We start from the raw sequence: 27,739 nt of genomic DNA on the forward strand, positions 1-27,739 counted from the left end.
TTACTGAGGATACTGGAAATTCATGAGCCTCCTTTAGAAAAACAAGGGCTATCAGGGTAGAAGGTCACATAGAGCTGAGAATAGGCTTTTATAACCTGAAGTTAGGGGAAAACTAAAACCAAACACAGAAGGACCTTGCTCTTTGACCCAAGTAGAAAAAAATGAGATCCCAGCCCACCATTGAGAAGAAGGCAGGGCAAGGCCGCCCAGGCTGCCACGTCACCTGCAACCTGACCTCACTGGGTCCGGCCCCTGTCCCCGGGAGTCGGGAGTCGCAAGCAACACGCGGCCAGCTGACGGTAAGCGTTGCAGCTCCCGGCTCTGCAGAGTCACTGCGCCTTGGACCATCAGGGAGTCCGGTTCCTGCCGCGTCCCCCACGCGTCCGGGACGCATGCCGCATGACCCGCCGGGGTTGGGGTTGGAGTTGGGGTTCAGGTTCGGCTCGGTGGCTTCCCGTCTGCACTTTGTCTTCCGCTCTGGCAAGCGCTGTGGCTCTAGGGTCTTGTACTGTGTACACACTAGGGGACACTCTCCCTTGTGTCCAGAAGCTCACCCCACATTCACCCCGCGCCTCAATCGTCTCCCCGGTTTGTCCTGCTCTTGAATAGCCCAGCCAGGGTAGCTGTCTGCGTCTCCCAGATTCAGCTCAGGGATCACCTCTAGAAAATACACTGGAAGGGGGAGCTTTGGGTAACACGAAGACTTTTGTGTCCCTGAAGGCCCGCCTTCCACGCACCTGGTTTTAATATGTGCCTAGGGAGAAATATGGCCAGCGGCCTGAAGCATAACCAAGAAATTCTGCCCACTGAAAGGAGACTTGCACTGAGACTCAACGTGTGCATCAGACCCACAGAGCTAGGGGCTGCAAAACCCTGGTGCACTTTTCAACTTCCTAGACCGAGTATAGATTGTAGCGGCGTTAGAACTGAGATCTAAGCAGCAGTTAGGCACTTGAAGATGAGACTGTGCAATTATGCACCATCTATTCCCCCTTTCCAGCTCTAGGCATACAGAAAAGGCATGCTGCCAAGAACAAGAAGTAACCACCCTTCCTGTACCCCCACCTCCTTAGCCACAGGCACAGATGTAACTAGTTGCAGTTAGAGGTACTTAACATTTTCTTTTCAAATTTTGAAACTAGGGGTCAAAATTACAACCCCACAGAAAGGAAGTCTTCTTAAAGTTCTGAGGAAGTAATCTCACAATACAGAACTGACTGGAAGTCAAAGATTCTATCAGGCTTTTAGCCTATATCATAAAAGTTTAAAGGAGACGGGACATGAAAGGCTTTCAAAAGGAGCCCTATGAGATGTAGAAATGTAAGTCCTCTATACGTCCACATACATTTCTATTGCGCTCTTGCTTGAAGCCAAGAGGAAACGTCCACTTAATACTTTGATCATTACAATCTTAAGAAAATAACTCTCACCCTACTATATACTAGAATTTTGAGACTTCACAGAATCTTTCCCAATCCCTTAGTGAGCGTTTAAGCCCCGGCCTCCAGGGCTTGTACTTCTGCTCCTCTGCCTTTCCCTTGCTCTTACTCCCTTGCTACCTCCTTATTCAGATCTCAGCTCACAGACCCATTTCCCTGACTGCACGAAGCACTGTTTAAAGCATCATTTGGAATGATTAAGATCATTTGATTATTGCCTATCTCAGAGAGAGAGAGAGAGCGCGAGACGGGGGGGGGGGGGGGGGGGGAGAAGGGGAGGGAGAGAGGAGGGGGTTTCTGGAGAGTAGGGGTCAGTTTATTTGCTGTTCTTTTGGAGAACATCACCCCCCACTGCATCCCCACTGTCTACTGGGGCTGGAATTTTCTCAACCCTCCCTGTAAAGGGTTCGCAGTGTAACCTGGCTCAGGCTCGACTGCTCTCTTTTGGCCTTTTTAGGGTCTCGCATACAACATTCTGCTTTCACCCTGGGAGCGTGGAGGCAGCTGAGGCTTGGGGCAGTTTCTGTTGGCTGGGACCTTTGGAGTAGAGAGTAGCTGGGCTCTCTCTCTCCCACAGGCTTGGGGGCAGGCAGCCATATCAGCCCCCTGACCCTTTAGCACCTCCTGCATCCTGCTGCTCACGGGAGGCTCGAAGGTTGGTGCATAGCGGGAGCTGCTTGTGAAAGATGTTCTGTTTGTGTTGGATTCCAGGCGCAGGGAATAATTAGGGGAGTGACATGCTGTTAAAGTTGAGGCTTTTCCTCGTGGGCTGGACTACAAGGCTGCTGGCAGAGGACATGTACGCCTGTGTGCCTCTGAGGAACCCCAAGCTGGAGATAGAGGAAGAAACTTTGGAATTTCCCATAGTTCCTTCTGGATGGACGACTGTCGAGAAGCCCTGGAAGTTACTGATGTGAAGTGAAATGCTTGATACTCAAGGCAGCTGAGGACCTTACAGGGCCCCTAGCCAAAGCCCTATGTCAAGTCAGCGTGTAGAGATAACAGTGCTGAAAGAACCAGATGTTCTGGGAAATGCCAGTAGCCAGCGAGGGAAAAAGTTCTTTCTTAGACTGTCCAGCCCAGTACCTGGCAGCACTGGCATATGGTGGATGTTTAATGACTGCTCTTTGAAGCAGGAAGCGTGTTTCCAGCCTGGCTGTGTCAGGGTTCTGCTAACATTAGATTTCATAAATACAGGCCCTGGGTTCACAGCCCTATCACGTCACTTCCAAGCTGTCTCTGTGGGAGGCTATCAGTGTGGTGCTGATGTCTATAGGGTGAGCCATGAGGATCAGAAGGAGTGTCTAGAACAGACTGTGGCACATGGTAATGGGACAAGTGACAAAAATAATCATAGACTGTAGACAAGGTAAGGGCTCCTTTATGAGGGAGATGGGGAACAGGGTCAGGAAGAGCTCAACAGCTAGGTAAAAGAAGAACGTTTTCATAGTCAGACTGCGTATGAGCTTCATTATTTTGGGGCTCCTTAAACTTTATATGTGTTTGTAAGTGTTTTAGCATTTGCTCAGTATGTAGTTAAAGCATGAAACCTTTGCTCTCCCATGCGATGGGCTGCCTTTCAGTTCTCCTCAGACCACTGAGGCATTAACTTGGACAACCTGCCTTATTCTTGCATGACTTTGTGAGGAAGTGCAGTTATTGCATCCAGTTCACAGGTGGGAAAACTGAGGCTGAACAGCTTTTTCCAGCCACAGGATTTCTCTGAACCCCGAAAGAGGATGTATCCTCTGCCATTTCCCTGGGTGACCATGCAACCCCATCCCTCCTCTGGGTACTTTCCGTAAGACACATTTTGGAAATGTACCCAGACTGGGCCTCCTGGAAAGGAGAAAGCCGGGTGCTCTGCTGTACATTTGGTGCCTGTTCTGCCCCACGCTATAGCCAGGATGCCTCCCACCAGCAGCCCAGGCCCGGGAGGCTGGGTTTAGGTGTCAAGGCTGGAACCTGCCTATTTCCTTCCTGTAGCTGTTCTAGGCTCCAGTCGCCATGGATTTATAGCCAATGGAGGGTACAGTATACACTTTGAAAGGAAGATGGGTGAGGAATTCACAAGTGTCTCTGAGGAGTTGGAACATTACCGGGGCATCTTCCTTCTAACCGATGCACACTACTCTTTTAAAGACCCAGAGAAGGCAGAGGCCCTCTTTCTACTTATTCTTGGTGCTCGGCTAGTATTCCTGTTTGGATCCTGTTTTTTAAAAACAGGGTCCTTACATTTAGACACATCGTGTGTGTCATTTAACACTAGATCATCAGATGAACTCATCTCCAGGACTGGGCCAGCTCCCCTGGGGACATTCAAGGACATGGTGCTAGTAAAATCAAAGGCTCTCCATGACAAAAAGACATTCTTGTGATTTTTAAAAAGCTAACACAATAAACTTAATATAAAATGTACCATTTGGACTCATTTTTAGGTGTTCAGTGGTAATAAGGAAACTGACAGTGTTGAGCAACAGTCACCACCAGGATTGTCCATCTCAGAGACTCCATTTTGTAAAGCCAAAACTCTGAACTGATTAACCTGTAACTTCTGCAGCCCCACCCCCACCCCCCGCCAGTCATGGCCCTTCTATTACTCTGCATAGCTTTGACTAATCTGAACATCGTATAGGAACCTCACAAACACATATGCTTTTGCACTTTGCTGATTTTATTTAACATAATGCCTTCGAGGTTCAGCTGTGCTATAGATCAGAACCTTCTTTTTAAGGCTGGGTCATGCTCTACTCTGTAGATATACCATTCATTATTTATTATTCATTCACGTACCCTTAGATACTTGGGCATCTGGATTGCCTGGATTGGCCTTCCATACATAATGGGGATTCCTCCTGGATCTATGTTAATTAGGTCTGAGTTGATAGAGAAATTACAAATCCTTTCACTAAACCAAGATGTCAAATTGAGTCCATAAGTTCTAAATTCCATTTTGAAGTGGCCATGGGTAGCTGTAGTTGTGTACTTGAGTGGGACTATGTGGGAGGAGCTAGGCAGTGACTCCTGGCGGGGCTCCCGATGAATTCTGTAGGGAGAAGGGCTATCTTAGGGGCAGTAGTTCTATGCTGGGGCCCTGTGCAGTCCAGGTCTTGGCAAAGCCTCAGGTATTTCTGTCCAGAGGTTGAAAAGTCAGCTGAACTGGTTGGAAAGCCAGGCCTGGATTGCACAGAGGAGGAATATACTTGCTTCCCAGACACATACTGACTGGGGGCTACTGTTGGGTCATAACTTTGAATGGATAGAAGGGTAGATTAGGAAAAAGCTAAAGGGGGAAGGTGGGACAGAGGGGTGTAATGTAACAACCCTCAAATGTCGCTTCCCTCAGCTCGCCTTTCCATGGTGTCCTTTTCTCCCCAAGGAAAGGTTTTGAGTCAGAGAAAACCAGTTTGTAGTTTGTAGATATTCCATATGTTCAGGCTGCTTTAGCAGTAGGCAGTTGATACATTTTATTCAGGGAGACTAGCTTTGTCTTCTGTACCTGTGGGTCCCCACGTTGTATTGAGGTACTGCAGGCAGCACAGTGTACACTCAGGGTGGCTGAGAGGTCTTTACAATGTTGGAGGAAAACAGCTGTACTCAGCACCTCTGTGTGGGATGTCCATGAACTACTGGCCCGAGTAGTTCATAGTTTCAAAGTGAACTTGCGCAGCATGCCTCTCCATGATGTCATATCTTTAGGATGCTTGGTTTCCTTTGGTTGTCTGATAGACATAGAGTTCCTTGTAAAATTCAGTGGAATAAGAAACAGCAATGGAGGAGACACGGGGGAGTTTCCTGTATTTTTGATTGGCACAGTGGTTATGTGGATATTAAGTATATTAAAATTCATTGAGCTGTTAAAATAAAGAGTAGTGGCATTCTTGTTGATTTCTCAATGCCTAATAAGTAATTGTGATTAGTGAAGAATGGAATAAAAATAGTACATTGAAACTTTCATATGTGCTAATTTTTCAAGCAGCTACTGAATTTTAGGGCATAGATACTTAATTCATTGACTGAACAAATTGAACTCTTAGTATATGTTCCATTCCAGGGCTACCATGCAAATTACTGACACAGTAAAGATACTATGTACCAAGAGAGTGTGGGAATCTCTTGCTTTATTCTATCAGAAACTACCCCAGATGTTGTATTTACTCTTAAGTATATCAGACTCGGGATTGGAGATGAGATGGCAAGAGAAATTAAACACTGCTTAGAGATTTTCCAAAGTAAATTCCTGCAATGGTTAATGTAAATCACCAACTTGACACAATTTAGAATGACCAGGGAAAGTAGTCTCTGTGAGGGATTGTCCAGGATTGCCCGTGAGCATGTCTGTGGAATCTTAGCTATGGTAATCGAGGTAAGAAGACCCACCCACTGTGAGTGGCGCCCTTCCGTGGGCAGGGAGATCCTAGACGGTATAGAGAGAGCAAGCTGAGTGACAGCCCACGTGTACGTGAAGTCACTGTTCTGTGACTACTGCCTCACCTTGACATCTCCCAAATGACGTGCTGTAATCTGGAACAGTGATTCAAGTCAGCCTCTCCCCATTTAGTTGCTTTTGCCGGGATATTTCATCATAGCAATGGGACAGGAAGCTAAGACCCTTGCATCCTTTGGTCACATAATGAATATGGATTGGCTGTATAAAATTTAGAAAGAGGAAACATGGAAGAAAGAAGCAGTCCACCTTCACTCCAGGTCATGAGGACTGCTACAACCTGGTGGATATTTTTTAGATTTTTTTCCCCCTGTGGGAGGAAAATTTAACACTTTACCAAACTTGGATCATATATACTGTACTTGGTTGTTAATTTAAACTTTTTATGGTTTTAGAGTCATCTTCCCAGTCAGTGTGCATACAGTCCAAATCACATGTAACGAATATCCATTGTTACTTTAAATAAACAAACAATTTCTAGGGAGAAAAGCTTCAATTCTGAAGCCTTTGCTAATTGTAGGGTGATTGCACTAACAGTGGCCCAACTCTGCCCCCTTGTGGCTGGATGCAATAATTAATCTTTTCCTATAACTTGTACAGTGTGAGGTAGGACTTGCATTCTGACACAGAGACTGTGGAATGAGATTTTTTTTTAAAGGAGTTCATAGTTGATAAGGAGATGTGAGGCTTCTATAAATAGGTGAATAACTATGAAACAAATGTTCCACTGTTGTCATGGGAGCCACAGTTAAAATTCCATATTGTCCTGATGATTAAAGGTCACGTCACACAGCAGCAGTAACAGAGGTAGCAGACATTATTGATTGCTTGTGACCCAGGAAGTGCTCTTTGCATTTTTCATTGAAAGCATAGAATTTATCTCTTGTAGGCCTTTAAATACTGGTAGAATTTTAGCCTAGAAGGCTGATGAGATGATAGAATGGAGGGAAGGGGGCAGTGCTCCATGCAGAGGATGGAGGGAGGGGGAGGTGCTCCATGCAGAGGATGGAGGGAGGGGGAGGTGCTCCATGCAGAGGATGGAGGGAGGGGGAGGTGCTCCATGCAGAGATGGAGGGATGGGGAGGTGCTCCATGCAGAGGATGGAGGGAGGGGGTGGTGCTCCATGCAGAAGATGGAGGGAGGGGGAGGTGCTCCATGCAGAGGATGGAGGGATGGGGAGGTGCTCCATGCAGAGGATGGAGGGGGTGGTGCTCCATGCAGAGGATAGAGGGAGGGGGTTGTGCTCCATGCAGAGGATGGAGGGAGGGGGCAGTGCTCCAAGCAGAGGATGGAGGGAGGGGGTTGTGCTCCATGCAGAGGATGGAGGGAGGGGGTTGTGCTCCATGCAGAGGATGGGGTGAAGGAGTGGTGCTCCATGCAGAGGATGGAGGGGGGATGGTGCTCCATGCAGAGGATAGGGGGATGGTGCCCCATGGAGAAGCTGGAGGGATCTGCACAGTAGGAACAGGCTTTACAGATCCGTAGGGGTGGAGTGGGCAGTGACAGGAAAGGATCTTAAATCCCATGCTAAAAACACGACGTTGGCTCTGTTGACAGGTAGAGAATCAGAGATCCGAGCTTTTTGATGGACAGTCATTGGATCAGAACTGGGCTTTGGGACAGTTACACTTCAGCAGTGTGGAAGATGAGAGAGTCAAACCGAGGGACCAGTTAGGAGGATACAGCCGTGGTCCAGCTGGGCTCTGATACAGTTCTGAAGAGGGGAAGGAGATGAGTCTGAACTTGGTTAGGATGTTTCTCTTTTCCAGCGGTTAGATGGTAGCTGGAAAGCAGAGCAATAACGTTTCTCCTTTTCCAGTGTGGGTAACAGCAAGGGTTTCTCAGAACAGGAACAAGCAGGATTTGGACTCCATGGGTGGCAGAGACCTGGCTTTGTGCTGTGAAGGAAAGAGCAGCAGGTTTACAGCTGTTTTAAAAGATGGCATACTTGATGAGACAACGGAGCTCAGTGTGCCTCCCACAACGATCAGGTTTAGTTTACGAATGCTTCTTAGTATCCTAAACACCTGCAGTTGTGAAGCTCAAAGCAAGGTCTGCCAGTCTCAGAACCTTCTTGATGGGTTCAGCTGTGTTCAGAGGACGTGGCAGCCGCCTCTGAAATGCAAGCTAGGAACATAAGTCGGTACTTATCCTTACAGTAGGAATGAATGCGACCCCACTCCTAGCGCGGTGTGGTCTGTCTTCGCTGGGACCACGTGGACATGTCCTCGGAGTTGGAACAACCATGGTGTAGATAGAAGTGATTCTGTTGATGATCTCTTTCTCCGTAACCACCGGACTTTTCTGCCCCAGTGGTCCTTTTAAATACTCTTCCTGGAGAAATTACTTTGAACTATAATTTTAAAAGATGAACTAACTTGGATGAGGAAGGAAATATTGGGTACTTCTAGGGTCTAGAATTCGGGAGGCTCTACATGGCTTTCACCCCTGAATGTCAGAGACTGTTTTCCTGCTCATGAGCAAAGAGGTGTGACTGAATACCATATATAAAAAAGTGAGTTTTGAGTGTGTGGATCACTAATTAACATGCTTGAGTTGTCTCTAACCTTACTGGAACCATAATTCAAAGCTGATTTGGCATTAGTACACAACGGTATCATATTTCAAGCTCTACCAGATCTGAGTTATGTACTTTATTACTTTTTAACTGTTTAAATGACATTCGTGTTAATAGGCTTTAACATCAACAGGCAGATGGTTGGGACGGCTCATGGCTACTTGAGTCTTCATGGCTAATTGGGCACACATGTACTAAATTTGCCCCTCTACTTGGAAGTGAAGGATTTTTTTTACTAAATATGAGCAGATTTTTTTTTCAATACCAGGCAGCTTATTTTCATTTGCTTAAGTAGTCTTAAAAACACGAACCGTTTTTCAGCATCATGTCTTAATGTGTTAACAGTTTTGGTTTTAAAGAACAGATTTCTTTCAGTGGCTTAAATGAGAATTCACACAAATCATAACCTTTTAATTAAAGGCAATATGTTTTCATGCCAGACGTTCTGAAGAATTTCCAGTGACCCAAGAAGGAACACATTTCTGGGCTGGAAGTATGAGTCTGGGACCCTTCAGAAGCCTGGCAGAAAGGCCTGATGGAGGATTTGAAACAGGAAAAAGATTAATAAAAACAACATCAGGGCAGTTTTCAGCTCACGTGATGTGGGTAGTAACATAATTTTCTGTATCATAGGATGGTGCTATGAAGCGTTGGTGTTGCCAAATACTTCTAACCCAAACGCGCACATATGACTGCCGCCGCTGGCTTTGGCATTGCAAAGACATCCCAGGAAATCTGGATGAAGCTAGCAGAAGTTATTATGTTTCAAAGACAATTAGGAAGGGTCTGACCAGCAGACTGGAAAACAAGAGACTTAGATGTTTGAAACTGGAAGGCTCCTTGAAAACTCTTGCTGTCCAGTTATTACCGAGGCAGCTTGTTGGGAAATCGAATATTCCTCGGGTGAAACAAAAAGACTTAGGGACCAGGAGGTAGACAGTTTCTAATGTAATCACTGCCTGGCTCTCACCTCGCCCGTCACCAAGCATGTGATCTTCTCGGTTTCTGTTTGTTGTTCTAACGGTGACTATATGGACTTTTACCAACTCACAACGCTTTTGTGAGGATCCTAATGAGTATATAGATGGGTCTCTCTTCATTATTTGCATCCTTTTATTTTCCCATTTTAACAGTTACAAAACCACTAAAGCATTACACAAATTTAAGTGTGTGTGTGTGTGTGTGTGTGTGTGTGTATGGAGGTCAGAGGTCAACCTGAAGTAATTTCTATAATTGGCTCTCTATCTTACCTTTTCAAGACAGGGTCCGCCACTAAACCTGTGAAACTCACCTATTTGCTTAGAGCAGCTTGTCCAAAGGCTCTAGGGACCCACCTGTGTTGGCCCCTCAGAACTGGGGTCCCAGTGTGTGATATCCCAGTCAGCTTCCATGAGTGTTGTGGATCTCAACTGAGGGCCTCCTTGGGCAGCAAGCAGTTTACAAATTGACTCTCTATGGACCTGAATAAAAATGTGTGGATAAAGACCAACCTTCCCAATAGAGTTCCTCATGTGATGGTGACCCTCAACCATAAAACTATTTTCATTGTTACTTCCTAACTGCAGCTATGCTACTGTTATGAATCATAATGTAAATATCTGTTTTCTGATGGTCTTAGGTGACCTCTGTGAAAGGGTCATTTGATCCCCGAAGGGGTCATGACCCACAGGTTGAGAACCACTGCCTTCCAACCTTGCTTCAGGGACTAGTTAGTACTTTGCCTGGGTGAGGAAATGTTCCCTGGATAGGAGAGACCAACAGACGGACTGACTGACTAAATGAATGGTCCTCTTTTCTCTACTTTTCCTTCCTCCTCCGGAGAATTGTGCCAAAAATAAAACTAAACACGTGGCTTGGGATTGTTCAAGAGTTTTAACCAGGTGCAGCGTGCTGGGACCCATCCAAGTTTGAGCTGTGTACATGAACACAGTCTATTCTGATAAAGGTCCCAGCTTTGTATGAGTGCAGGATGTCTGGTGGGATTTTTCCCTGTGACAATTGGATCAGCTACCCGAGCCCCAGTTGTAAACACATCTCAAAGCCAGAGACACTTCCCTCTTCCCTTCTCTGCTTCCCACTGCTCCAGAGTCTCCTTCTGCCTCCTTGCTGCTCTTGCACGTCTGATGAAGGGTATCCCGGAAGCCAAGAGGGGGAGTCTTCCTGTACACGGAGGGGGAGAAATGTCTGCATTCTTCCTTTCTTTCAAGAAAGGAAGGTAGATTTTAGGTTCCTGTCCCCTACATCTGCATGGTCAGCTGAGATGACCCCTGGCTCTTAATGCTGAGAACTGAGACATTCAAAGAGCAGAGTGGCCTGCAGGGGAGGGAGGTGGTGACCCCTAAGCTCAGCTGAGACCCATTGACTCTAAACTAAAGAGCAATAAACGGTGGTGAGCTGGAGGTGAGAGAAGTTGCCTGAGGTCCACTCTTGTGAGGAAGGGAGGACATTTAATAGTGTACAGTCAAAAGTGGTGTAGTCGAGTATGGAGCAGGGGTTTCTGGCCTTGTTTGCTTTATCCACAAACAAGTTGGCTTTTACCCAATGTATATCAGACTTCAAGGTATGTTTACTTGAGGCCAAAAGAGAGCTTCCTTCTGATACACCCTCGTTGTTCCCTGCGATAAGTAAACTGAAGCTCAACATGGAGAAGTCATGCCCCAGGTCACAGACCTGAGTGGCAAGGTCAGGACCCAGGTTTAGCACCTTATTCTAGACAGACGGGTAGAATTAGTTTCATGAATCCGAGGTGCAGTTATTGAGCGCCTACTGGATACAGCCATGCAGTCTGTTTTCTTTTCTCTTTTCTTTCTTCTCTCTTTTCTCTTCCTCGAAGGTTAAGGCAGCTGTGACATCCATTTGGTGCCTTAACTGTCTGAAAATCTCAGGGCCAGCAGGGGCTTTCTTGGGTTACCCCAGCAAGAGATCTTCGCAAGTCAAACACTATTAACTTTAATGAAGCAGCTTTGATGGCAGGGAAGAGACACTGTATTTCCTTAACAATAAACTACTCTGACAGATGAAAACAAACAGGCTCAAGAGAACATATAACATTTCAGGGACCGGGCAGAGCAGGACCAATAACGAGCAAAGGCGGATGTGAATGAGCCTTACTGGAAAGCCGGGTTTCTCCATCAGTCGGGGAAACTTGTAAAAGGTGGGGCTGTCTCAGACACCTTTGCCTGGGAGGAATTTCTAAAGAAACCCAGTTTCACAAAGGGGCTCGTGGGAGACTCTTCCCTCCACGGTAGCCATAGGGTCTGAGTCCTGCTGGTGTTCTTTCCCTGGCTCTGGGGATCTTTGTGCCCTTCGTGCCAGGGGGTAGCCTGCCTGCTGCTGACCTCTCTGTGCACTGAGTGTCCCAATTCCAGGAACCTGGAATGTGCGACTGCTGTGCAGGGGAGCTGCTGATTCCTGATCCAGAACTTGGCCTAAACGAGACAGGGAACCAGCAGAGCCAGCAGGGGTAGGCTAGGGTTAGTGCTAATGCCTTGCCCATTAGCTACTAAACATACTTCAGCTACACTATAATGCTGGGTAATTTAGATTAAAATTATTTCAGTCCTCTATCGAGCCAGGTCAATTCCCTGTGTTAATGCTTTCCTCGGGGGCAGCTTTTGTGTATGTGGCATGGGAAAGGACTGTGCAGTTGTGCTTTTGAATATTTGAAGAAGTTTGTACATGCTTTCTTTCTTTTCAACTCTACAGCCTTCCCACAGAGATGGTTTTGCTATGGTTCAGCTGGTTTGCCTGGGGTCACATGTGCATTAGACATCAGGCAGGACTGCATGGATATCAGGGGACTGAAGATGTGTGTGTGTGTGTGTGTGTGCCTGAGAGAGACAGCAAGACAGAGATAGAAAGGCAGAGACATACAGAGACAGAGTCAGAGAGACAGAGACAGATGGGGGGAATGGGTAGTGAGTAAGAGCCCACCTTGAATTGCTTGCAGAAATGTGCTGGTAATTTCAAGGCTCTTGTTTAACAAAAATGCCATGTTCTCAACTCAGAAGAGTCTTTTTAGCAAGATGCAGGCACTTAAACAAACCTTTCATTTCAATTTTAGACTTTAGATTTTATTTGTTCTCTCTCTCTCTCTCTCTCTCTCTCTCTCTCTCTTTGTGTGTGTGTGTGTGTGTGTGTGTGTGTATACCACAATGCATATGTGCATCGCAGGGGACAACTTCCGGGGGTCAGTTCTCTCCTCCCACTGGGATTGCTGGGGCTCAAACTCAGGTTGTCAGACTTGTGGAGCGAGCACTGTTACCCAGAGAGCCCCCTCCCTGCCTCTTATTTTGTTCTTAAAAAACACACTAGCATCCCAGGTGTTTTTGTTACTGCCCCTGTGCTACAAGTTAGGAAACCGAGGCTACGAAACATCCATTTACTTCCCCCAAAATACACAACTATTCCCAGAGCCCGTGCTTGTTCAGCTGTACCCTGCTGCCCTGGGTTTTTGTTGTGAGTGCGTGATGGCAGGAGGAGGAGAGGGCTTGAACGGACCAGACCTCGGGGCAACAGCAACTCAGCAGCAACACTTACCAGGCATGCTCGCTGCTATGCTGATGTTCATCCACGTGATGTCACGGCACCACGACAGTGACATTGTCAGGCTCAAGGAATTCTAATCTGCATGCTATCACAGACTTAGGGTTTAGAAAGAGCTGTTTAACATCTCTGGGCTTCGATTTCCTTATCAGTAAAAAGTGGCAGTCATCATTCCTTCACAGGAAGGTTGTGAAGATGAACAAGATAGTACAGAATGCCTGTTCTTCGGAGGCGACTCCAAGAAAATGACTATTTCATTATGCTGCTGTAAGCTGTTGCTATCTTTGCTTTACAGACAAGAAAACCCAGCTCAGAGAAACTGGCTGAGTGCACGTAGTAAACAGAGAACCTGGATTCACTCACATACCTCAGCCATCATTAATCTCAGTCCCTGGAACCTTCTTCTTACCCAAGAGCAGTGAGCCCCTCCTCGTGTGGGTCTATGGATAGACGCTGACCAAAGAGTCCAGGCAATCCAAACTTGCAACCCTGTGACCTGGAGACACTGATCCATGTGGAGCACTGGACACTGCACTGTCGATTTTGACATTGGATCCTTTCCAGTGCTGGGGCAGTAGCAGGAAGCCACCACAGCCGGTCAGCCTCCACCTCCCGGTACTGAAGAGCAGACAGCAAGACGTGCTGGACAGTGTGCAATCAATTCCAGGAGTGTGTCCACATTTGAATATGAAAAACCTTTGTCGTAGTTGGTTTGGTCCAGATGCAGGCTGAGGCAGGCCTTCTGAATTTGTGCAAAGTCGGCTAGGCTAAGCTAGGGGGCTAGATCAGCCCCTTGTATTAAATGCACTTTCAGCTGGAGTTTTTAATGTGTTGGGTTTTTCAGGCTGTAACCTCATAGCAAGCTGAGAAACTTATGTAACTAAACTCAGCTCCTAGATGGATTCCCCCCATGATTTCTTCCTAGCAGCTTAGAGACTTCTTGAGGCAGTCAACTAATCCTAGTGTCACCTTTGAACCCATTAGGACCTCAGAGCGTGGAACACTTCAGCAGAGGCTAACAGTGTGAAAGTTTTCATTGTACCTGGCCTAGAATTGTTAATGCCTAAGTTTGAAAGAAAAGCAGACATTCCAATTGGCCCCTCTCACACCTTTGGGTGACATTAGATGTCTGTCTGATAGATACATTGGGGGAAATTTGGGCTAATGAGGACACCTACTTTAGGGCTGGGTGGTTGTGACTTATAATTAGCTGCAGCCTTGTGTTCAGGCCTCCAGACAGAAGGAAGGGTGGATACATTCTCTCAAAAACATGCTCTCTTATTGCAGTGTGGGAATGCGTTTTAGAAGCCAGAGTAGAGTTGTGGGTCATAAATGGCAGCCCAGGACCAATTCCCAGCGACGCATTTGGAGTTCCACAGTATCAGACTTGTTTTCAAGATGCTCTGAACTTGGCTGACCCTGGGCTGAAAAGGAGGAATGGGTTAGGTTCAGAACTGGTGCTCCTGGTTTCCTGTCCTTGCTATATGGAGAAGTCACAGAACAGCTGACATCAGAACCCTGCTGAAGGTGGGAGGCACTGCATGAGAAAGCATCCCCTGACTGTGAATAGAGTATGGCCAGTGCGGAGGGAAAGCCCTTCTGGGTTTGTTTTTGAGACAGGAGGATTCTGGGAATCTCTGAGTACCACTCTGCTTCCCGCCCCCCACCCCCCTCTTGCATCGTGGAGCCAACCCTCTCTGGTGTGCCTTTTCTCAGCAGGGACCATGTGCCTGGTTTACACATTTCACATTCTTCCAGCGTCTTGGCTGATTTGCTTTATGCAGAGTATAGTAAAGGGGACCATCGTGGAACCTACTACTCCTTCTGCCTCCTTAACTACTGATGGCTAACTGGCAGTGGTCAGGAAGCTGCACAGAGTAAGCAGTCACTAATTGCAAAAACATCTCAAGCCACTGCCCTCTAGTGGCTCATTGGAAAATGTCCGCATCATGGGATTGGACTGAGAGGAGTTTAAATGCAAAGTGGATTTAAACAGAATGGGTACAAGACTAGGATGAGGGCTGAGGAGGTGGCTTAGAAGGTATAAGTGCTTGCTGTGCAAGCATGAGGACCTGAGTTCAAATCCCCAGAATCCATATATAAAGCCAGAAGTGCTCATATGCCCCTCTAACCCTATTACTGCGATGGGACAGAGACAGGAGGGTCACTTGATGGGTAGCAGTCTAGCTTCAGGTTTAGTGAGAGAATAAGAGGAATAAAGTTGAAAGTGACAGAGTGAAACACAACATATCTTCCCCTGACCTCTGCACATGCATGAATGCATGTGCAATAGCCCCCTCTTTTTGTCTCTCTTTCTCTATGTCTCTGTCTGTCTCTCTCTCTCTCTCACACACACATACACACATACAAACACACACATACACACAGACACTCACACACACTAAAACTGAATAAAATTTGTCTTGGAAAGGGCAGGATGACTTGAGAAAACATAGTCCCCAGTCCTCACAGCAGAGCAACCCCTTGAAAAGAATATCTTGCATTTCTGTTCTGACAACTTCATACCTGTGTACAATGTATCTTTACCATACTCACAGCAACTCCTCCCTCTGATTCCTTTCAGTTTGTCCCCTCCCACTTTCACACCTCCCCCCTTTTTCTTTGTAACCACTCAGTCCAGTCATACTGTCTGCTGGGATGCGGACTGATCTTGTTGGTCTGACCTTGTGTAAGTCTGACAGAGCACCCCCACCTACCTCTGTGCCATCTCCCTGGTCATTGATAAGCTTGGATGGCATCTAGACCAATTCAAACTGCTCTCATACAAAGTGAACCAATAGCCCCCCCCCCCCGCTCCCCCCCGAAACTTCATTCTGGGCTCTTTGTTCTTCTTTGAGTCTGTGCCTTCAAAGCCTCTCAAATGTCTCAACTGTTTGTTCTGTTTGCTCACTGGTGACACAGTTGATTCAAGGCCTGCTCCGAAGTTTCTTTTCCTTACAAAGCATCCCTTTGGCACTGACATTTCTCATTCTGTAACAAGTATTCTTTTGGGGGAAGAAAAACACCCTTACTGTGTGGAGATGAAAATGCCATCCATCCCATGTGCACCTAAGATCTGGCTTGTCCCATTTCTTCAAAGTGAGGACAGATCTTAATTTAATATGCTAAGTTGAACTGTGTGCTCCCTTCCTCAAGATTTTAACTTTACCCTTAAGTTGACTCTTGCCTACACTGTGACCTCACACCCTAATTTTTTCATTTACTTCCTGGACTGCATTTGAAGTGCCTATAAATCAACTCTTAGGTCAGCCCTTTTCTTGAGATGAATAATATTTGTATTCTTGTCCTGCAACACAGTTTTACAATGATGTCAATTTATTATTTTTTGGCAGGCTAGACTTTGGTTTTGTTTTGCTTTCATTTTTCTTTTTCAGTATTGTACACACAGCGTGTCTATCTCTTAGCCTCAGTGATGATTACTTTAAAGAACAAACTTCACTTCCTGAGGCAAATCCAGAAAATGGCGTGCTGTGAAGATCTAGGTCAGCTGACCCAGTCTCATGTGGGTTTAAAGCAGAACTGGGCTCAGTCAGGGACTGTCACGTGGAGGGATAGTCAGAAGAAGGGAGACAGGGACCTCACCCCCATGAATAGACTGTTACCTGATTCTTTGGTTGACCATGAGCAGGCTTATTACCCCTCCACAATGTAGGGCCCTGATGAACTAAAGTCACACACATTAATGATCTCATGGTCATTGGTTTCTTTCCAGGGACTTTCAGGTTGCATGTGAAAAAGTCAGTGAAGCAGAAACCAGGTCTGATGACCTTGTCCTGAAACCACAAGGGAGGGAGTTCAGCATTGAGCAGAGGGAGGGTGAAGCAGATAGGATTTTTTACTTCAATGTTATCTTCTAAGAGCTTAGCTTTTCATAAGAGCCCAGTTCCCATGGTACCATTCCTCCCCTGTATGAAAACCATAGAGTGGTTGTTTGTGCCCATCCTTTGCTTGTGTCTTTATGAGATTACTGTGTCTAGTGTTCTCTGTTGGTGGACTTAGGGTTCTAATGATTTATGCTCTTCCATAGTGTCAAGTTCACCCAGCTAAGTCTGGCGACTCGGCGGAATTTACACAGAAGGGTCTTCAGAGTGTTGAGTCACTCATGAAATGTCTAGGGTTGCCCTATGTTGACTGTGGGTTGGTGCAGCAAGTGACCAAGAGACAGGTCCCTGAAGCCAGGTGACCTCCTTGTGTGACTGAGCAAGTCCGCCATGCTTCTTTTTAAGGCTTGCAGTTATTTTAAAATGGAAATAAGAAGCATAGAGTGAGAGTTGAGGTGGTGCCCAGAAAGTCTTTAGCAGTAGTGTTCAATGAATGTCAGTTAGTACATTGTGGGGAGAAAAGATCCATTTGGTGGATCAGCACGCGTCACGCAGCATGCGTCATGCAGGCTGAGTCAGAAAAGTCTGAGTTGGGACCCCCTCCCCCATGCATAGCTGAATGATCCTGGAAACCTCATGTGACCATGTCCGCTCACACTCCAGGTTCTTGGGAGGCTTGCACTAGATGGCGGTGTTCTAGATGTGGCACGTGTTGCTCAGCATGTTGTCTGGTCCCCCATGCTGCAGGTGTCCTAGGGTGTTATATACCAACTCTAGGAAGCTTTTCAATCCAGTTTCACTTGTAGAAGGCACATATGAAGAAAAGAAGTCCTCTTAAGTGAACATCCTCCCTCCAAGTGCACATCAAACATTCAAGGCTTCTTTTCAGGGCTGAGAAGATGGCTTAGTTCTTTTTTTTTTTTTTTTTTTTTTCTGTTGCTGTGATAAAATATACTAGCAAGGGAATCAAGGAGAGAAGTCTTATGATGGCTCACAATTCAAGAGAACAGTTCCTGATGGTCAAGGAGTCATAGTGGCAGGACCTTGAGGTAGCTGGTCTCATACATCCAGTCAGGAAGCAAAGAATGAATGATTGAGGTTAGCGCTCAACTCATTTCTACATTTATACAGTTCAGGATCCCAGCCTAGGGAATGGTGCCTCCCACAATGACTCCAACTTCTATGAACCTAATCAGGAATTTCCTCAGCAGGTTTGCCTAAAGGCATGCAGCCCATGTGATTCTAGATCTCATCAAGTTGGCCGTTGAGATTAATCATTACAGTAGGTAGAAGACTTGCAGTATAAGTCTTGAGACCTGAATTCAAATCTCCAGAAGCCACATAAAGCCAGGTCCAGTAATGTGCATTTGTATCATGAGTGTTCCTACAGGGCAATAGGAGGTGGAGAAAGGAGGCTCTTGTGAAGTGCAGGGACTATCAGGAGACTCTGTCTTAAGAAAGATGGAAGCAAGGAGAAAAGTGACACCTGGATGGTTCTCTGACCTCCACAAATTACCATGACATACAGGTTCCACACAACTGTTGTGACATTTAGCATTCAGGTACCAAAGTTCTCGTTCTCTCTCTCTCTCTCTCTCTCTCTCTCTCTCTCTCTCTCTCTCTCTCTCTCTCTCTCTCTCTCTCTCTCCCCTCTGTCTCTGTCTTTCTCTCTCCCTCTTTCCTCCCTCAACAAGATGTAAAGCAAAACTCCAAACCAAAAATGTCCATTTCCTTTCAGAAATCAAAACCCCAGGAGCCTTTGGTTCCACAGTAAATATTGTTGTTTTCTCAAAGTTAAACGGAAGCACTCATCGTTACAAAACAGTGGATGGAAAGTTCTCCTAACCCACCCACCCCCACCTAGAATAAAAAGCCCGGATTGGGGTGGTGCTACACAGTGCTGGTGAAGTTCTTTGGGGACACCAAGTGCTTTGGATGCCAACAACGTATTTGAGAAGGTGTCATTGGTGTGCGCCTTCTGTGTGTTTTGGTCTCATAGTTTGTATCTGTTGAACCGCTGGGTAGAGTTGTGAGTTCCCTAGAGGATCATGTTTCTTTTGTCAGTGAAGAATGAGGCTTCTGACGGTTGCTTGCTGTTGGTGGCATGAGAGAAGAAGCCCACTGTCACGGCAGCTATGTGAGAGCCATGTAGGTCCGAGAGGGGCAGCGACACCCTTCCCGGTGTGACCAGTCTGCTCTCTGCTTACATACACACAAGCTTGATTTATTATCACAGCCGGACAGCATCTGAGTCTAATTACCTGGGTATATGAGAGTTCAGAGCTCTCAACCAAGTTAGCCATTCAGGGATGCACTTTACCAGAAGCAGATGGAAAAAATAAAACACTTTAGTTTATGAGTATTTTTCTATTCAGGGGAAGGAGAAAGAACAAAAAGAGTTGCCAAATTGATCCTTGTCAAGAGCTAATTAAATATTATTCATGATTAATTTTGATGTTGATGTATTCAGTGTTTTAACAGTGTCATAAATATCTGGAAGAATGAAATAACTCACTTCGTGTAGTGTAATAAATCATACACACTTCTGTCCCCATGTGGCCTCCTGAGCCAGCCTGACTATTGTTTTTAAAAATAATACACTTACTAGTGACTTTTCTGGAATGCTCTTCACGGATACGAGGAAACAATTCCAGGTCACACTTTAAAGTGGCCATTTCATCTACGGAAGACACTTTTATAATTATAGAAATTATGAACCTGCGGCTTGGAGATGGGTTATCAGCGTGCGAAGGTGATGCATCTAGGACGTACTTTTGAAAATCCAGGTGGGCTTAAGGAGAAGCAGACAGACGGGTGGGACTATAAAGGAAACAAGACCAGCCTTAAATGGTTGACTCTTGAAGCATGACAATAGACCCATGGGAATTTATTGCAATTGTCCCTACCTTGGTGCAGTTTTGTAATTTTAGATAATATATATTTGAATAGTATTTTGTGAGAAGGAGCTTGGTTTTTTTTCTTTGAAAACAATTTTGGCAACTAGCCCTCATTGTGAGCATATGTATTCCTAATCATGTTAGAATATATACTGAGTCAAGTTTGGGACTGATAGACTAATGACAGTGATGAAATAATGATCATAGCTCGTATTCAACTGAACGTCAGCAGCAGGCAGTGCCTGCGGTAGATCTTTTACATTCTCATGTGCTCTCCAAGGCTTATGTGTGCAGCTCAGGGATAGAGCGCTTGCCTAGGTTCAATCCCTGGTACTGGGAAAATGACAGGTTGTTATTTAGATTAAATAATTTTGACCTTAGTTTGAAGATGAGAAAGAGAAACGTAGGGAGATTAAATTATTTGATAAAAGCTAGTCACTCAATGACAAAACGAGGTCTCTGATATTTCAAGGTGAATCCTTTTAACTTTTATTTTAAAAGGGACCACATTTACTTAAAAGATCGAGCTAGAGCCATCCATTCAAATCATGTGAACAGGGAGGAGACTTAGAGATGTTGCAGTCCCAAATACTAAGAAAGCGATCTGGCTCCTCTGGCCCCTTATGCCAGTGATGGAAGACAATGCTAACCAAATATGGCACTTACACCAATTCGAAGTTCTATTCAACACAGTGTCTGAGAAATCTCAGGTGTCTTGGAGTTGTAATCTGGCAGAAATCAACAAATCCCTTTTTTACTTTCTTAACTCCTAACAAACAGACAAGCAGAGAAAGCCATAACTCGCTCAAGGTCTCACTACTGGTGGTGGACAGAATGCTCACTGCTCCTGACATGAGCTGTAGGCTGCTGCTTCGGGGAGCCTTTCCCCACGTGCTCATTAGCAGGCGCTGCTCAGAACTACACGATATCAGTACTGTGTCTTTATAGAACAGAGTGACAACATTGCCCAGCACTAAGATGTGAGAGCTGTGAATCAAACCAGGTCAGTTAGCAGACGCATCTGCTGCTGTCCTAAAACAGCAACAGAGCCTTAGGCCGAATTTAGTCAAACAGCTGCACTCGCAGGCCCCACAGCCTCCAGCAGCAGAAGTCTACAGTCCCCAGTCACTCCTCAGGGACGAATGTGGAAGGCTCTACTCTGTCCAGTCTAGAAGCATGACGTGAGGCAGCTGGCCGCAGCAGTCCCTCGCCGCCTCACCTTCCCTGGGCTCGGTGGACATGGAAATCACTCAGCTGACCTGTTCTTCTCCCAAAGGACATCTCGACTCAGACCCCTCACGTGGTCTTATGCTCCTGTCTCCTTTTCTGAAGATGTTTGGATCCTTGGATGACTCTGACGCACAATATTTACCTTGGCAGCAGAATTTTCCTACCTACAAATGTGTGCTTTCCCTAAATCTTATATTCTTTGGAGACTTTGTGGATGAGTTTCTGGTATCCCCAAGAGACTCAGAAATGAGGCAGGAATTTTGCATAAAATTTGTGTCTTTTAAAAAAAAATCTGTGGATTAAGCAGCTAATAGGCTAATAGAAACCCATATAATTTGTGTGACAAGTGTAAAAATAACTCACCCACCTCCTGTTGTGAATTTGTACCCAGTATGCTGGATACAGCCATCTGTCCTGATAGAACATTAAGATGGACTTACCGTATTTTCTTAGGTAATTCTTTTTGCTCTTTGTTCCCCATTTCTAATCGTCAGTGAAGAACATTGGGTAAAGGATGATTTCAAACAGAGACACAGATCAGATCAATATGTGGGGGCAGAGTGACCTAGAGGCTGCTGCACACAGTTAGTGTAAAGAAGACAGAGTGACCTAGAGGCTGGTGAACACTGTTAGTGTAACGAAGCTGCTAGTGAGAGACAAGCTTCAGGTTGGGATCTGCATCAACCTGTGATGCGCTTACAGGTCCACTTTTCAGATGGAACCCGTGCACATGGAAGAGTGGATAGAGACAAAGGAGAATAGCGGTAATATCATTTGCCTTTGGAGGGTCTCACCTGTGCTTTGAGTTAGAGACTCGATTCCCTACAATGCTGTATGTGCGCCAGTGAGGCCAGCGAGATGACTTTAAGTGATTTACAGGTTTGTTGTTGTTGTTTGTTTGTTTTATTTTTTTAATATTTATTTACTTTATGTATATGAGTACACCATTGTTCCCTTCAGACACACCAGAAAAGGGCATCAGATCCCACTGCAGATGGTTGTGAGCCACCATGTGGTTGCTGGGAATTGAACTCAGGACCTCTGGAAGAGTAGTCAGTGCTCTTAACCACTGAGCCATCACTCTAGCCCACTTGTTTCTTTTCTAAGTTATGCAACACTGGGGAGATGGCTGAGTCAGGAAAATGCCTGCCACTTAAGCATGAGGATCCAAGTCAAGGTCTCTAGCACCCACATAAAAGCCTGGATGTGGTGCAAATCTGCAACCTTAACACTTGGGATCATGGTAGGGTAGAGACAGTTGGGTCCCTGGAGCTCACTGGTCATCCAGTCACACAGACACAGACACACAAACAGACACAGACACACATACACAAACACATACACACAAACACACACACACATCACATTCCTATCTCTCACACATACACACCTGCCCCAACCCCACATCCCTCCCCCTACACTCAGACACAAACAGACACACAGACACACGCAGCAGCTATGCATTCCTATTAAGGATGCTAAGGAAATAATATTCTAGCATACTAAATCCATTTTGTTTCTATTGCAGTTAAACTAGATATTTATGCTTCTGAACAGTGAGTTAAGGAAAAGAGAGATTGATAAAGAAGGAAAGAGAGCATGGAAACAGGCAAAGGAGACAGTGGCACACATATGAACAACGTTCAGAGGACATGGACTGATTCCCTAAAGACCCTCCATTCTCCTTTGTTGACAGGAGATGACCCATGTCTGCACAAAGCACAGAATTCCTGTCATAGCAACGCTGGGAGGGCTTCTCGAGTTTAGAGATAAGGTGCGTTGAGGTGGGACCTGCTATCCACATCCTCTGTCCTTTTCATAGACACCCTAGCCTTTCCCATCTGGAAATGAAGAAGCTGAGCTATCTCTGAGTTACCTTCCAGCCTTGACTTCTAGTCAGAATCCCTGGAGATTGGACCTGTGTCTTAGAAGTGCGATGCAGTCTCTTAAGAAGGCTAATAGTACTGTAAACCTATCTGTTGTCATGTGTGTGTGTGTGTGTGTGTGTGTGTGCCAGTGTGGTCCATGTGTACTCGTGTGTGGAGTGTGGAGGCAGAGGGCAAGCTCAGGTACCATTTCTCAGGTTCTCATAAATTTACTTTTTGTTTTGAGATAAGGCCTCTCATCAGCCTGAAGTAGGTTGGCTAACCAATGTCTGCCTTTTTCTCCTCCCGAGCATGGGAATACAAGTGCAGACCACCACGTCAGTCAGCTTTTGTTACATAGGCTCCAGGGATTACTCACAGAACCCTCTTGTTTGCAAGTGCTTTCCTGACAGTTTTCCTGACCTTCTCTCTTAACACGGACAACGATATGTGTCTCCTTAGAAGAGCCACACTCGTTCAGAATGACAATTTTACTGTGTTTGTGAAATCAAAACCATTTGTTGTGTTCTTTTGTGTTATTTCTCTTTTATCCTATTCAGGTTCTTTGGGGACACCGTGTTGCCCCTTATGCAGCACAGGGAGAGGGTTCACAGATGATGAGGTGACAGGAACTCTGGAACTGACTCTTAGAAAAAAAGGGAAGAAGGTGGCCAGAGGGATGGGAATGGTCAGTCAGAGACAGCCTCCCAAATCTGATCCAGAGAGAACAAAAACCTGATTGACTCCGGGGAGGTGGTCATGGTGTCTGGCACCGATGCCAGGCACCATGACATACAGCAGTGACCAGGACAGGTAGACAGTTATTTGGTCAGGCTGCAGCATGGGGTGAGGGGAGAAATGGGAGAGTTGTGTCATCCTATGAAGGGTTTGAAAAGCCTTACAGAAGAGCGCACTTTTGACCAGCACTGTCCACTATAATGAGAGAAGCTTTGATACTGAGAATGGTGGTGAACACAGGCTTTGGAGTGTGCTCACCTCATTTGAAGGGACAGTCTTTAGATGTCTAACAGATCAATCAACTTTGAGGGTTTTTTCTTGAGAAAGTCTTCTTGAATTTGCTGACCAGAAGGATATCTACTGTTTGAGATGACAGCAATGCTGCTGCTGACGTGATGATAATGTGACAATGATGACATGATAATGATGTCATGATGCTGTGATGATGACAATGATGATGTGATGATGATGTCATGATGACATGATGATGAGGAGGACATCATGAAGATGGCAATGATGATGATGACGACAATGATCATGTGATAATGATGTGATGACGATGACATGATAATGATGTGATGATGATAATGATAACAGCAATGATGATGATTTTGTTATGTTTTGTTTCCGAGACAAGGTTTCCTGTGGTCCAGGTTGTCTCAAATTCTATGTAGCCAAGAATGGCCATGAGCTCCTGATCCTCTTGCCTCCACTTTCTAAGTACCGTGATTACAGGTGCAGCTATAGTCTGTGATTATAAACACAGTGTCCCCTGACTCTGGCAGCGGGGAATGATGAGTGACTGCCTTGGGTGACCTCTAATGCTGAGTCACAGTTAGACTAGGGGAAAGCTGACACCCCCCCCCCCCCAGGATGTATGTATCTCACAAGGCTGGCTTCCCAGATTTAAAACCAGGCATGCTACTTCTTGCAAAAGCCCTGTCACTCTGTAGCTGTTTACAAAGACCTTGAGAACTACCATTCTGAAAGCAAGCTGCTTGTTCTTGATGATCACTGTACAACAGCCACTGCCAGGCTGAAGTCAGTAACACTGGAGCACAAGAAGCATTGGGACACAAGAGACAGGGCTTAGTCATCAGTCAGAGGTGGGCTCAAGGCTTTCTAGAAGAGTCGGGTACTTTATAGACAGAAGGTAAAGAGAGCCTGAGAGCACACCAGCATCTTTATTGATAAACACAGCTATTTAAAACTATGGCAACAATCCATTGCCACCCATTGCCCCAAAACAAAACAAATCTCACCTCTCTTTCCCATTGTAGAAATCAACAACTTCTTTCTTCTTTATTTACTTTAAAGGGTTTATTTATCTAATGTATGATGTATGTGTGTGTGTGTTGTCTGCATGCACGTCAGCAGTACGTAAGAGGAGGGCCTTTGATCCCATGGGACTACAGTTATAGATGGTTGTGAGCTACCATGTGGGTGCTGGGAACTGGACCCAGAACCTCTGGACGAGCAGCCAGTGCCTTTCTACTACTGAGCCATCTCTTCAACCACACTTCATTACATTTTAACATTTGCACTTAGTGCCACCCAACTGAAGAGTTAAGATTTTAATTATAGTTATTTAAAAAATATTTTTATTAGGTATTTTCCTCATTTACATTTCCAATGCTATCCCAAAAGTCCCCCATACCCTCCCTTCCACTCCCCTACCCACCCACTCCCACTTTTTAGCCCTGGCATTCCCCTGTACTGGGGCATACAAAGTTTGCAAGTCCAATGGGCCTCTCTTTCCAGTGATGGCTGACTAGGCCATCTTTTGATACATATGCAGCTAGAGTCAAGAGCTCCGGGGTACTGGTTAGTTCATAATGTTGTTCCACTTATAGGGTTGCAGATCCCTTTAGCTCCTTGGGTACTTTCTCTAGCTCCTCCATTGGGGGCCCTGTGATCCATCCAATAGCTGACTGTGAGCATCCACTTCTGTGTTTGCTAGGCCCCGGCATAGTCTCAGAAGAGAGAGCTATATCAGGGTCTTTTCAGCAAAATCTTGCTAGTGTGTGCAATGGTGTCAGCATTTGGAAGCTGATTATGGGATGGATCCCCGGATATGGCAGTCTCTAGATGGTCCATCCTTTCGTCACAGCTCCAAACTTTGTCTCTGTAACTCCTTCCATGGGTGTTTTGTTCCCAATTCTAAGAAGGGGCAAAGTGTCCACTCTTTGGTCTTCGTTCTTCTTGAGTTTCATGCGTTTAGCAAATTGTATCTTATATCTTGGGTATCCTAAGGTTCTGGGCTAATATCCACTTATCAGTGAGTACATATTGTGTGAGTTCCTTTGTGATTGGGTTACCTCACTCAGGATGATGCCCTCCAGGTCCATCCATTTGCCTAGGAATTTCATAAATTCATTCTTTTTAATAGCTGAGTAGTACTCCATTGTGTAAATGTACCACATTTTCTGTATCCATTTCTCTGTTGAGGGGCATCTGGGTTCTTTCCAGCTTCTGGCTATTATAAATAAGGCTGCTATGAACATAGTGGAGCATGTGTCCTTCTTACCGGTTGGGACATCTTCTGGATATATGCCCAGGAGAGGTATTGTGGGATCCTCCGGTAGTACTATGTCCAGTTTCCTGAGGAATCACCAGACTTATTTCCAGAGTGGTTGTACAAGCTTGCAATCCCACCAACAATGGAGGAGTGTTCCTCTTTCTCCACATCCTCACCAGCATCTGCTGTCACCTGAATTTTTGATCTTAGCCATTCTGACTGGTGTGAGATAGAATCTCAGGGTTGTTTTGATTTGCATTTCCCTGATGATTAAGGATGTTGAACATTTTTTCAGGTGCTTCTCTGCCATTCGGTATTCCTCAGGTGAGAATTGTTTGTTCAGCTCTGAGCCCCATTTTTTAATGGGGTTATTTGATTTTCTGGAGTCTACCTTCTTGAGTTCTTTATATATATTGGATATTAGTCCCCTATCTGATTTAGGATAGGTAAAGATCCTTTCCCAATCTGTTGGTGGTCTTTTTGTCTTGTTGAAGGTGTGTTTTGCCTTGCAGAAGCCTTGCAACTTTATGAGGTCCCATTTATTGATTCTCGATCTTACAGCACAAGCCATTGCTGTTCTATTCAGGAACTTTCCCCCTGTACCCATATCTTTGAGGCTTTTCCCTACTTTCTTCTCTATAAGTTTCAGTGTCTCTGGTTTTATGTGGAGTTCCTTAATCCACTTAGATTTGACCTTAGTACAAGGAGATAGGAATGGATCAATTCTCATTCTTCTACATGATAACCGCCAGTTGTGCAGCACCATTTGTTGAAAATGCTGTCTTTTTTCCACTGGATGGTTTTAGCTCCCTTGTCAAAGATCAAGTGACCATAGGTGTGTGGGTTCATCTCTGGGTCTTCAATTCTGTTCCATTGGTCTACTTGTCTGTCGCTATACCAGTACCATGCAGTTTTTATCACAATTGCTCTATAGTACAGCTTTAGGTTAGGCATGGTGATTTCATCAGAGGTTCTTTTATCCTTGAGAAGAGTTTTTGCTATCCTAGGTTTTTTGTTATTCCAGATGAATCTGCCGATTGCCCTTTCTAATTCGTTGAAGAAAGAGTTGGAATTTTGATGGGGATTGCATTGAATCTGTAGATTGCTTTTGGCAAGATAGCCATTTTTACTATATTGATCCTGCCAATCCATGAGCATGGGAGATCTTTCTATCTTCTGAGATCTTCTTTAATTTCTTTCTTCAGAGACTTGAAGTTTTTATCATACAGATCTTTCACTTCCTTAGACAGAGTCACACCAAGGTATTTTATATTATTTGTGACTATTGTGAAGGGTATTGTTTCCCTAATTTCTTTCTCAGCCTGTTTATCCTTTGTGTACAGAAAGGCCATTGACTTGTTTGAGTTAATTTTATATCCAGCTACTTCACTGAAGCTGTTTATCAGGCTTAGGAGTTCTCTGGTGGAATTTTTAGGGTCACTTATATATACTATCATATCATCTGCAAAAAGTGATATTTTGACTTCTTCCTTTCCAATTTGTATCCCCTTGATCTCCTTTTGTTGTCTAATTGCTCTGGCTAGGACTTCAAGTACAATGTTGAATAGGTAGGGCGAGAGTGGACAGCCTTGTCTAGTCCCTGATTTTAGTGGGATTGCTTCCAGCTTCTCACCATTTAC

General features: G+C 45.3%; 1 protein-coding gene across 2 annotated transcripts in view; it reads left to right on the forward strand.

The window, feature by feature from the left end:
• Nucleotides 1-260: 260 nt before the first annotated feature.
• Them7 (thioesterase superfamily member 7) overlaps nt 261-27,739 on the forward strand; it is a 155,519-nt gene continuing 128,040 nt past the window's right edge. For both annotated transcript variants that reach the window (NM_028747.2, NM_001159638.1), the window contains exon 1: nt 261-299. The gene's annotated coding sequence lies outside the window, so the exon portion shown is untranslated. The remainder of the gene's footprint in view (nt 300-27,739) is intronic.

Source organism: Mus musculus, chromosome 2, assembly GCF_000001635.26.
Source record: "Mus musculus strain C57BL/6J chromosome 2, GRCm38.p6 C57BL/6J".
NCBI classification, from domain to species: domain Eukaryota; kingdom Metazoa; phylum Chordata; class Mammalia; order Rodentia; family Muridae; genus Mus; species Mus musculus.